General features: G+C 37.5%; 1 pseudogene; it reads right to left on the bottom strand.

Annotated features, from left to right (window-relative positions):
• Positions 1-3,374: 3,374 nt before the first annotated feature.
• On the bottom strand, positions 3,375-7,408 carry LOC149546396 (putative disease resistance protein RGA3; annotated as a pseudogene).
• Between the last annotated feature and the right edge of the window lie 4,660 nt (positions 7,409-12,068).

Raw genomic sequence — 12,068 nt, 5'->3', positions numbered from 1 at the left:
TGTCATCAAGAAATCAAGTGCTAACCGTAGGATCAATGTTGAGATATTCTAATCGGTGATTTTAGTAAAAATCTCTTAATAGAGTAGTCTTAATAGGCTATATTGAAATCCTTTAACAAGGTACTTACTTAATTGTGAGTTGAAGTCCTTTAACCTGGCACAATTTTAATAGGGTGTTGAAATCCTCTAACAAGGTAAGACCTAACAATCTTTGTAAGCATTTAATAGGGCAGATCTTTCATAGGGTAGATCATGTTTAATGGTCAAAACATTGTAACTTTCATTGGATACACTTTATTATTGCAATAGTGAAGATTAGTGGGTGTCATCCCCACCCCAGTTTTACCTTTTCATTGTAGCATTTCTAGGTAATCATATCTAATGTTAAATGTGTGAATGTTTATTTGCTTACATGCTTTAGATATACATACTTTACATGATATTAATTGAAATACACACATAACAAGACTCATTACATAATCTATTGACAACTACACATCAGAATTTCATTTGAAATTAACTTCATATATAAAGAATGTAAGCTTTTAGAGCTTGCTACAACAATATAGTCACAGTAGCTCCATATGTAAAAACTCAGTTTACAAGAAGAAAGAAGATTTACCAATTCAAATGTTTCAAATTAATAAAAGTTTCGCATTTTCTAACCTCTGTGATTTCCATGGACCATACAAAAACTAGTAATGTCATATTAACAATTTCGATTGGAATAGATTAACAAAAGATGGAAAAGCCGCCGAACGTTCTCATTTTACAACTCCCTATCTTCCACACAACTTCCAACCTTACAATTTATCCTTGCAGATTGAGTCATCAATAATTGGGGCACATGATGCCACAATTATTAATATATATTTACTGAGAGCCTACAGTTCATTGACTAAGGACTTCTTATGCCTGGCAAGAGAAATCAAATATACGGTTTGCCTTATGTGTCCCTGTTGAAAAACAGATCAGTATGCATTTTGGTTTCTTGAAAATCATTTTCCGTATTCTGTTCACACTCGGTTCTGTGTTTGCTAATAGGGCTGTATATCGGTTCAATATTTATCACAATGCAGTTAACCATCTGGATACCCAAAAGCAACCACGCAGTTATATGACAGGGATTACGACAATATAAGTGTCCAATTAAAACAAAACAGCATCACTGGGGACTTTCGATAGGAAGGTAGTAGTACTCATTGGAAATTTACCAATTACTCGCTATGATACCATATAGCATATTCCAAGGCATGCGTAGGTAATATACGCTATTGGTTTTCACCAGTTTCCTGTTTAGGTTTGGTACAAAATTTTGAAGTCTACTCTGAGAACAGAATCGGCTAGCTACAGACTGATACACAGGCAGAATTTGTCATTCATGTTAAGGACAGTGGCTTAGCATGTTCCTACGTGATCCTGAAGCATTTCAGTAGGGGCATAATGTTGAACTCGTCCTTCTAGTGTATATAAAGAAACGTGGTAGCGAAAAACCATGTGTTTATGTGACTGGCAAAGTTTCTACACATCGTTTTGCATTGGTTGTGTTTTATGAAGGCATTCGATGCCATACACCCGTTAACGCATTCAGGTAGAAACAATAAAAGAATAGCATTATTTGAAGTTTCGCTTATTGCATTTGAATGTGAAGGATTCACTTAGAAGGTTCTAATAAATTGTACATAAGCAGACACAATTTATTTGGCAATCTCCCTGAGTTTTTTGATTCGATGCATCAAATGGGAATTGGAATACGAAATAAAATAATAAGGTTTTGTAATTTCATCTAAATAGGTAGAATTGGAATGCGTATTCTTATTCTAGTTTTATTTATTTAAAAAAGCATAAATTTTAAGTCTATGAATTCCCCATCAAATTCTGGCTGATCCAAACAAAGAATAGAAATATGTATACCCCATTTTCTATTCTAGAATAACTATTCCCTTATTCCTAATCCCTCAATCAAACAGACTCACTGATGGATAAGAGGATTAGACACTGACTAGGTCCAACGAGTATATGGGGGAGAATCAACTTTCCAACATAATTCCTTAGATGAATATTCTGTCGCGAAGGGTATTTCTAATTGATTCCAGTCCAAATAACTTATTTATTTCTTTCGCAATGAATATTCATTCATACGATGCATAAATTTCCTAACCAGACATGAAAAAAAAAAATTTATAACAAGAAGGGAACCTGGACAATGCGCTGATGGTCAACTCCGTTCCAAATCGCTGTCAGTTCTCCCCACTTGCAGCCGCCTCCAGCCTTCTCCCTTATCAAGTTGTCGTGGTTCTTGAATATGTATAACTGACCCATATTTGTTTTTGTGTTCCCATCGAAATCAAATCACATTAACCGTACTGTCACGTAATTAGTTTGCTAAGTTAGGTTTCCAGATATGCAATTTCTATTAATCTACGTGGCAATAAATACTTCGAGAATTTCGGTATGTGCAAAGGGCGGGTTGTGACAGTAAATCTACACACTTTGTCATGATTAATTGAATTCACACCTTTTCAATTTTCTCAATTTTCTTCTACTTGATTTCTCCAACTTTTGTTATATTTCCTGAGCTAGATCCGTGTATGACTCGCTGCCAAATGTCAAGAGATGCCTGAACAATGGTATTGGTCGGGCTAAACATTAACTAGGTTAAACAGAACTAGGAATAATGGCAAAAGAAAACATTACTTGCAAATAAAGGTTAACAAGAAACACCTGTAGTACAAACCAGTTTAAGATCAAAATGAATTAGATGCTTCGCAGGGATATTATGTTCTACTCTTCTATGCCGGCAGTATTGAAGAACTCAAATGACTTCAATCAGAACCCTTAAGTTCTAAGAAGAATGACCTGTCTTTCCTTGATCAAAGGAATATTTCCAAAATTCATAAGGCACAAATATTTAAAACAAATAGTCTGTGGCAATCAAAGGCCACTGAAGAAACATTCAAGAGTATTGGGACTTAACCTCACAAATTAACTCATTCTAAAACATGTTTCAGTTCATCTCCTTTAAAGCTTTAAGGCGTAGGATAGCATCAATGCAATCAACTCAGAGTGCAACCTGTACAAAACACACCAAATGGAAGCTAATCAAAACACCATCTTTCAATTAACTTCACAATATCATGAGCTCTGATTCTCTATTCGTAAAAACACTACCAAAAATAACCATTGGATGATTGATTAAACTTCTATAATCATTAATTCTGTACTAATAGGCACTCTTAAATTACGAAAGAAGAAAACGAATCATTCGCCGAACGCTATCTTTCGAGGTTGACGGGCTCTACTTTTCGTTTAATCTTATGCTAAACATACCAGTCTTCGCCCAGCTTATGTCTAACTTCATAATTGCAGAACAGCTAAACGATGGTTACAATGATTCTAACTTGCGAACTTCGTTCAGCATTGATTCTTGCTCTGGTATCATTCCCGAAATCTTCACCTTTGTATAACCCATCGCTTTCACCCCCACTGTAGTAGAACTCGCTTAGTTTTGTCAAGCTCTCTAACCCCTTTGGAACATTATTCACTAGCAGGCAATGTCCCACATAGAACTCTTCCAGGACGGCCATAGTTCCATTATCTAAATCTGACAGCTTCGTTAGCTTAGAGAAAAACAGAAAAACATAATATTCAGAAAGCGTAGCTTCGGAAACCCAGATGGCTTTTCAAACACTTCTGCTAGATTCTCACAACTTGTATTATTATCCAATATCAACTTTTTCAAGTTAGGCAATGCATGTAATTCCGGATAATTCCTACAGTCACAATTTACTAAGGAGAGTTGCACGAGATCAGTAAGATCGCATACCCAACTCGGCACAGCGAAATTGTCGAGTTCAAGTGTTTCCAGATAATGCATGGTAGACAAATTCGGCAGCTGAGCTGATGCACCAGATAAAGTAGCTTTAACTGATAGACAGCGCATCTGCAGTGGCTGAGAAAAGGTTCCGTCTTGCAAACTATTCAACTGCGTTGCATGGTTAACCTCTATGCTTAACTCTTGAAGCCTGGTTAATTTTGCAAAATCCTTCAACTTTAGGAATCTGTCTTCTTCAACAGATAAGTTCAGGTTCGTTGATCTTAGTACCCGCAAATCCACAAGCTCTGATGTTCCTTTCGGCATACGACCAAACAGCTCAACATTGCAAGCATTTATATTGAGATGCCGGAGAGATTTGAGTTTATTAATCACTTTGGTAGAATTTTTAGCTCGCCGCAGCCAGACAGATCCAGAATGAGCAGACTCTGAAGACTTCTCACACATCTTGGTACCGTTTTAATTTCTGTCCGCGATAGATTTAATAGATTGAGAAATCTTAGCTTTCGAACACAATTAGGCAATGTGGAGATATTAGTATTGCTCAAGTCAAGAACCCTTAATGATCTGATAGGATTCACGAATTTCTTCTCAATCTTTTCAATGCGAGTTTCAGACAATGAAAGAGCCCGAAGAGACCTTGGACAAGTCTTGCTCTGTACTGTGGCCAATTTCTCAATATCTTCCTTGTGCAAGAAAATTCTCTTCGTAGATCGAAAGGAATCATTACCATCAAATTTACATTGGTGTTCTTTAGATATAGCAATTGCCATATCGCGCAGCAAGTCATGGATCGTACAATGTTTGACTAGATACTTATCCTCCTTTACTTCAAGCAAGCATAGGTTGACCAAGTCATAAAAATAACGCCAGCCTACCTCACACTGATATTCTCCTTGGGGAATGAATGCTTCCGCAATCCAGAGATTTATGAGGTATTCTGGATCTATCCTCTCATCCTCGGGAAAGAAGGACAAATAAGAGAAACAGAACGTAAGAGGTGGAGACAAGGAATCATAACTCAGTCTGAGAATCTTCTGAACATCGAAACTGCTAGGATCAATCGCAGCTTTCAGCTGATTTAATTTTTATCTCCGCCGACTTTCCTCCGTGCAACCGTAGAGAGAAGCGCCTATTATCTTGAGAGCCAATGGTAAGCCCTCGCATTTCTTTACTAGTTCGCCAGCTATCTCAACAAGGTGTTCTGGGAAATCACCTTGCAAAGCATGAGCACACAGCAGCTGCCGACTCTGTTCCTCTGACAAAAGCTTCATTTTGTAAAGGGAAGCGGCGAAATTGTGGCAAACCTGGCTATCTCTTGTTGTAACCAGGACTCTACAATGGCTTTGAGGCCCAACTGGAAGACTAAGGCCCTCAATGATATTAATCTCTCCGGCTCTACTCCAGACGTCATCCAGCATGATGAGAGACCTTTTAGCTTGCAAGTTTTTATTTTCCATCCACCGCGATAATTCAGTCTTTAACGATTCAATAGAATATGAATGTGAGATGGAAAGCCAAATCGTATTCTCACACAGCTCTTTGACTTTGTTAAAAAACATTTTTGGCAAGAAATGTCTTTCCTGTTCTGCCTGTCCCCACAATGGCAATGACTCGAACGTCAGGTTCCTCTATCCTCCTGATAAGGTCGTCAACCTTGCCCTGAACACCTACAGCGTGTGAATCGCTGGGCAGGGAACTGTTTTCCTTCCTCGCTGCGCTACTACCGCCAGATGAGCATTTGGAGTGTTGGAAATTGAATGTTGAGAGCCTGCAGGTTGTCCTCAAGCCCCACGCCTATCTACCTTGTCAGTTTGTTTCCCATAGGCATCTACGGATGGCAAACATTTATTTTGGTAGGTGATTTTGAAATTTGAATGTTGAGAGGGAAAATGGAATATGACAAAAGGAATGTTTTCTACATTCATTCATTTAGAGAGTCAGTTCAGCAGAGTAGAGAAGATAGAAGTTGTTGAGTAGAGCAAAGCAAAAGGAAAGAGATCAACAGATCTTGTTGGCAAGTATTTCTCTTATTCACTCTGTAAGTTTGCTATTGTTGGTTTTGTCCTATTGAAGCAGTGATTGCTCCAGGCACCATTGTATGCAGCCATTAGAGCTGCAAGTTTAAAGTTCATTGAAGTTTGAAGTTTTACTAATTTAGAGTTATTTTAGAGTTTTCTGGTTGAAGCCGAATGCTCTTAGATTTTGTAATGATTTTAACCAAAGTTGAATAGAAAGCAAGCAAACATACTTGAATCCATTGATCTTCCTCTATTCATTGTTATCTAAGAAGTTTATTATTGAAGACTTCAGCTTGGCTCTCTAGTTTAAGCAATAAACATATTAAGTATATGAAATAGAACACTTGGGATCCTCTGTATCATGTTGTAGTGATTGCCAACCATTTTTCTTTTGGGTGTCGGACTCTTCTTGTGCCAAGCTAACCTGACACCTACTGTGTGTCACTTGGCACCTTCACATGCCGAGCACATTGCCACTCGACACCTTCATGTGCCGAGCAAAATTGGCACTCAACATTTGTTAGTGCCAAGCAAATTTTAGGTTTAGGGTTGATTGTGATATTTTGATTTATATTTCTCACATGGAGAGGCAGATTGCTAAATCACGTCTCTCGTCATCTTCGGTGATTAATCTGATTTATTTGTTGAGCTTTTGAATTCTTTTTCCCATTCTATAGTGGAAAATTAATTCACGAGGATTGCAAACACAAGACCGAGTTACACTGCAAGAATTGTTGGAATATTAAATGTAGTGTATGTTTGCCCCTTGAGCCAAATGCTCACCTACCACATCTGACATTCAGAACATATAGAAACATAAATACAATGGGTGAGATTTTGAAATAAAAAATGAGGGAGAAAATGGAATGTGACAAAAGGGAATGTTTCTACATTCATATTCATTCAGTCAGATTATTCAAAAGTTTAGTTCAGTAGAGCAGAGCAAAGGAAGAAGAAGAAAGTGGTCAGCAGATCCACTTGTTGCAGAGACAAAAGGAAGTATGTTCAATGGCTCTAGTGGCACGTGACTCCTCTATTCATTCTGTGAGTTGGTTGTTGTTTTTTTTTGTCTTGTTGAAGTAGTGATTGCTCCAGGCACCATTATATGTAGCCATTAGAGCTGCAAGTTTAAAAGTTTATTGAAGTTTGAAGTATTATCAGTTTAGGGTTATATTAAAGTTTTTTGGTTGAAGCTAAATGCTCCTAGATTTTGTAATGGTTTAATCAAGTTGAATAGTAAAGCTAGCAAGCATACTTGAATCCATTACTCTTCCCTTGAGTGTTGCATTTGACAAGTTTGTTTTTTGAAGCTTAAAGCATTGGCTCTCTGATTTTAATGGTGAAAGCGTTCACATTGGATTTTTTCTAAGTTATTATATTTTAGTTAAAACAAAACACTCAACATCCTCTTTCTCAGTTGGAGCTGAGCTCACTCGACATCTATTGTTGCCGAGCATTTACTTTAAGTGTCGAGTTTCTTGTCACTCGACACTTGTTACCTGTCACTCGGCACCTTCACGTGCCGAACAAAACTAGCACTTGACACCTTCATGTGCTGAGTAGTTTTTAAGCACCGAGTAAAATTTTAGGTTTAGAGTTGTGAGTATTAAATTAAATTTTAATATATTTCTCACATGGTATCCGAGCTTCGAGGTCCCACATCCACAGTGAGTTAGGGCATTTATTTTCTTGGGATATTTGACATGGTAGTAGATACAGGGAAGATATGGCAGCAACCACCACCCTTCAATGGATAGAATTATGATACATGGGCAAAGAAGGTGAAGACCATAATGGTTGCTAATGATTTGTGGGAGTGTGTAGTTAATGGATTCAATGATGTGACAGACCCAACACAGTATGTTGCACTCACCAATAATCAAAAGACTCAGCTGAAGGAGTCAAGGAGGAAGGATGCTAAGGCATTAAGTTTGATTGAAGCAGCAATGACAAAGACAATATTCCCCAAGATTGCAGTAAAAAATTATGCAAAAGAAGAATGGGATATCCTTGAGACAAACTTCGAGGGGACCGATAAAGTCCGTATAGTAAAGCTACAAAATATAAGAAGGGAGTTTGAGAACCTTCAGATGAAGGAAAATGAATCATTTGTAGACTTTAGTTCAAGGACGTCCAATGTGATTCACCAATTGAAATCAAATGGAGAAGACTATTAAGAGAAAAGGATAGTGGAAAAGATATTAAGGAGCTTACCTCATAAATATGACAACTTGGTCATGACCATAGAAGAGACAAAAGACCTCACTGTTTTGACAATGGATGAGTTGATGGGTACTCTTCAAACCCATGAGCATAGGATTAATAGATTTGCATATTCTTCTTCCCAAGACCAAGCATTCAAGGCTCAGTCAAATCGAAGAGGTAGGGGGAGAGGAAGAAATGGCTCAGGTAGAAACTCTAGAGGCAGAGGCCAAGGTAATAGAGGACAAAGGAATGCTACAACAAAAAGATCAGAAAGATCAGATGGATCAAGTAGCTCACAAAATACCTCAAGAGGAGGTAAGAAAAACTACAACTGAAATAAGAGTAATATAGAATGCTACTAATATCATAAATATGGGCATTATGCAAGTGAATGTTGGAAGAAGCAAAAAGATCAGTCACGACAAGCAAATGTGGCTGATGTGAACATGAGAAGTGGAAACAATTTCACTGCCTTCATCATGTGTAATGCTGGTGAAGAAGGAAGCCCTGAGGTTTGGTACCTCGACAGTGGATGTAGCAACCACATGAGTGGTAATGAAACCTTTTTTTTATTCATTGACAAGAGTTTCAAATCTGAGATTAAGATGGGTAACAATGGAACCCTACCAGTTGTGGGCAAAGGATCTATTATGGTTTGAACCAAGAAATGTGAGAAGAAAGAAATATAAAATGTGTATTTTTTCCCTGGTATGAAGCACAATTTGATGAAAATTGGTCATCTCATTCAAAATGGATACAAATTTTTGATGGAGAATGACACGTGTGTCATTCATGAAAAGGATGGGAGCAAGAATTTACTTGCAATAGTTCAAATGGGAAAGAACAAAATGTTCCCCTTGAGGATTGAGACATGTTTCTCATCTCAAGTTGGTGTTGCACCTCCCACACAATCAACTCTAACAAGTGCGATTGAAGACCCCTCACAACTATGGCATCTCATGTATGGTCATCTTGGCTATGCTGGTTTAAATTTTTTATCACATAAAAGAATGGTAGAAGGTTTGCCACGAATAGAAAATTCATGTGACAAGTGTGAGGCTTGTATTTTGGGTAAGCGACATAGGCTTCTCTTTAATTCTTGAAATTCTAGGAGGGCTAGATATCCATTAGAATTAGTGCATATTGACTTAGTCGATCCTATGCAAGTTACTTCCATTGGGGGGAGTACTTATTTCATGAAATTTATTGATGATTTCAGTCGTAGGACATGGGTGTATTTCTTAAAGAATAAATCTAAAGCATTTGAAAAATTTATAGAATTTAAAGCCTAGGTTGAAAGAGAATGTGGACACTATATCAAAGTCATAAGATTAGGTAGAGGAGGGGAGTATACCTCCAATTCTTTTGTAAATTTTTGTAGGAAACATGACATAAAGAAAGATCTTATAGCTAGTTATACACCATAGCAGAATGGAGTGGTTGAAAGAAAGAACATGACCATTGTTGAAATGGCAAGGAGCATGATGAAAGAGAAAGGTCCCCCGATTAAATTTTGGGGAGAGGTTGTGGCAACAATAGTTTACCTAATCAATAGGTGTCCTACAGAGGCAGTCCATGATAGAATTCCAATGGAAGCATGGTCATGAGGAAGATGGACAGTTGAACAGCTAAGGGTGTTTGGATGTATTGCATATGCACATGTTTCTAAAGAGAAAAGGCAGAAATTGGATGATAAAGGTGTGAAGTGCATCTTCATAGGGTATAGCTCAGAATCAAAGGCATACAGATTGTATGATCCATTGAACAATAAGATGACTCTTTCAAGAGATGTGGAATTTCTTAAAAATCAATCTTGGTAAGGTCCAACTGATGAGTCACCGAGGACTTCAAGTAGAGTGCCAATTCTAAATGAAGAGGATGCTGATGAACAACAAGAAGAAGGAGCAAATAGAAAAAAAGGCAGGTAGATTCAGACATTGCCGAGCTCCTCTAGGCATGACTAAGTGTCAGTGTCAAGTACCAGTGAAGATCAAGCTAGTCGACAATGTAGCAGTAGTGAAGATTGTGATCCCACACTCTCCTCCCTATTACCAAGAAAGACCAAGAGTCTTAGGGAGATATACCAAGATGAAAGGTATGAAGACTATGATGAGAGTATTAATTTTGCATTATTTTCTCATAGTGATCCAATATATTTTGAAGAAGCTATTAAGGAGAAGAAATGGTGTAAGGCCATGGATGAGGAAATAGATGCTATAGAAAGAAATGAGACATGGGAGTTAACTGAATTGCCTCCCAAGAAGCAAGTGATTGGAGTGAAATGGGTCTACAAGACCAAATGCAATGCTAAAGGAAATATTGATAGGCATAAGGCAAGGCTAGTAGTCAAAGGCTATAAACAACAGTATGGTAGAGATTATGATGAAACTTATGCCCCGGTTACAAGAATGGAAACCTTGCATACTGTCATAATAATTGCAGCTCAACACAAGTGGAAGGTATTTTAAATGGATGTGAATTTTTCCTTCCTAAATGGTATATTGAAGGAAGAAGTATATGTCAAGTAGCCACCTGGTTATGTAGTTGCAGGTGAAGAGAATAAAGTATATAGGTTGAAGAAAGCTCTTTATGGGCTCAAGCAAGCTCCAAGGGCATGGTATAGTAGGATTGAATCATATTTGATGAGCAATGGCTTTAGCAAAATCAATGGTGAGCCCACTCTTTACATCAAGGCAACAGATGGTAATGTATTGATTGTTGTCTTGTATGTAGATGACTTAATTTTTACTGAAAATGACAAGGCTCTAATTGGAGAGTTCAAAGAGGCCATGAAAAGTTAATTTAAAATGACAGACCTAGGTCTCTTGAAATATTTTCTAGGCATAGAAGTAAAACAAATGCATGATGACATCTTCATCTCTCAAAAAAAATAAGCAGGGCAGATCTTGTAGAGATTTAAAATATAGAACAGTAAGGCAGCCCCAACACCAACATCAATAGTTCTGAAGTTGAGCAAAGAAGACTCTAGCAAGAGAGTGGATCCAACACTATACAAGAGTATGGTTGGAAGTTTAATGTACTTGATTGCAACTCGACCAGACTTGATGCGTGCAGTAAGTCTGATTTCCAAATTTATGGAAACACCAAAAGATTCCCATTGGCAAGTGACAAAGAGGATTCTAAGGTATGTGAAAGGTACCAAGGGATTTGAGATTTTGTATACTGCAAATGATGATTTCGAGTTGGTTGGATACATAGATAGTGATTGGGCTGGAAGTTTAGATGATAGGAAGAGAACTTCTAGATACATGTTTCATATGGGATCGAGTGCAATTTCATGGGCATCCAAGCAGCAACCTATTGTTGCTCAATCTACAGCAGAGGTTGAATACATAGCAGCAAATGCAGCAGCATGTCAAGTTATTTGGTTAAGGAGGATCTTGACAAATTTCAATGAAAGGCAAGGGGATGGCACCACAAATTATTGTGACAACATCTCATCAATTGCATTGTCCAAGAATCTAGTCTTCCATGGGAGAAGCAAAAATATAGAGATAAAATATCACTTCATCAGAGAGTTGGTGGAGAATGAGGATATCAAGATGGAATTTTGTAAGTCTGAGCAACAGCTAGTAGACATATTCACAAAGCCATTAGGCATTGGAAGTTTTGTACACCTAAGAGGTTGTCTTGGTGTAGTTGATTTGGATTAGCACTGATCCTTGTTTTTTTCACTCAAGACAAAGGGGGAGTGTTGGAATATTAAATGCAGCATACATTTGCCCCTTGAGCCAAATGCTCACCTACCACCTCTAATGTTCATAACAAATATAAACATAAATACGGTGGGTGAGATTTTGAAATAAAAAATGAGGTAGAAAATGAAATATCACTAAAGGGAATGTTTCTACATTCATATTCATTCAGTTAGATTATTCAGAAGTTCAGTTCAGCAGAGTAGAGCAAAGGAAGAAGAAGAAAGTGGCAGAATACCACTACAACTTAGAAAGCAAAATAGTACTATTCCATAGAATTTTTGTTTTCCA

The sequence above is a fragment of the Cupressus sempervirens genome, chromosome 7 (assembly GCF_028749045.1).
Source record: "Cupressus sempervirens isolate cs-2001-9-10 chromosome 7, ASM2874904v1, whole genome shotgun sequence".
Classification (NCBI taxonomy): domain Eukaryota; kingdom Viridiplantae; phylum Streptophyta; class Pinopsida; order Cupressales; family Cupressaceae; genus Cupressus; species Cupressus sempervirens.
Note: the sequence above shows the minus strand (reverse complement) of the source record. Positions and strands in the feature narration are given on the sequence as shown.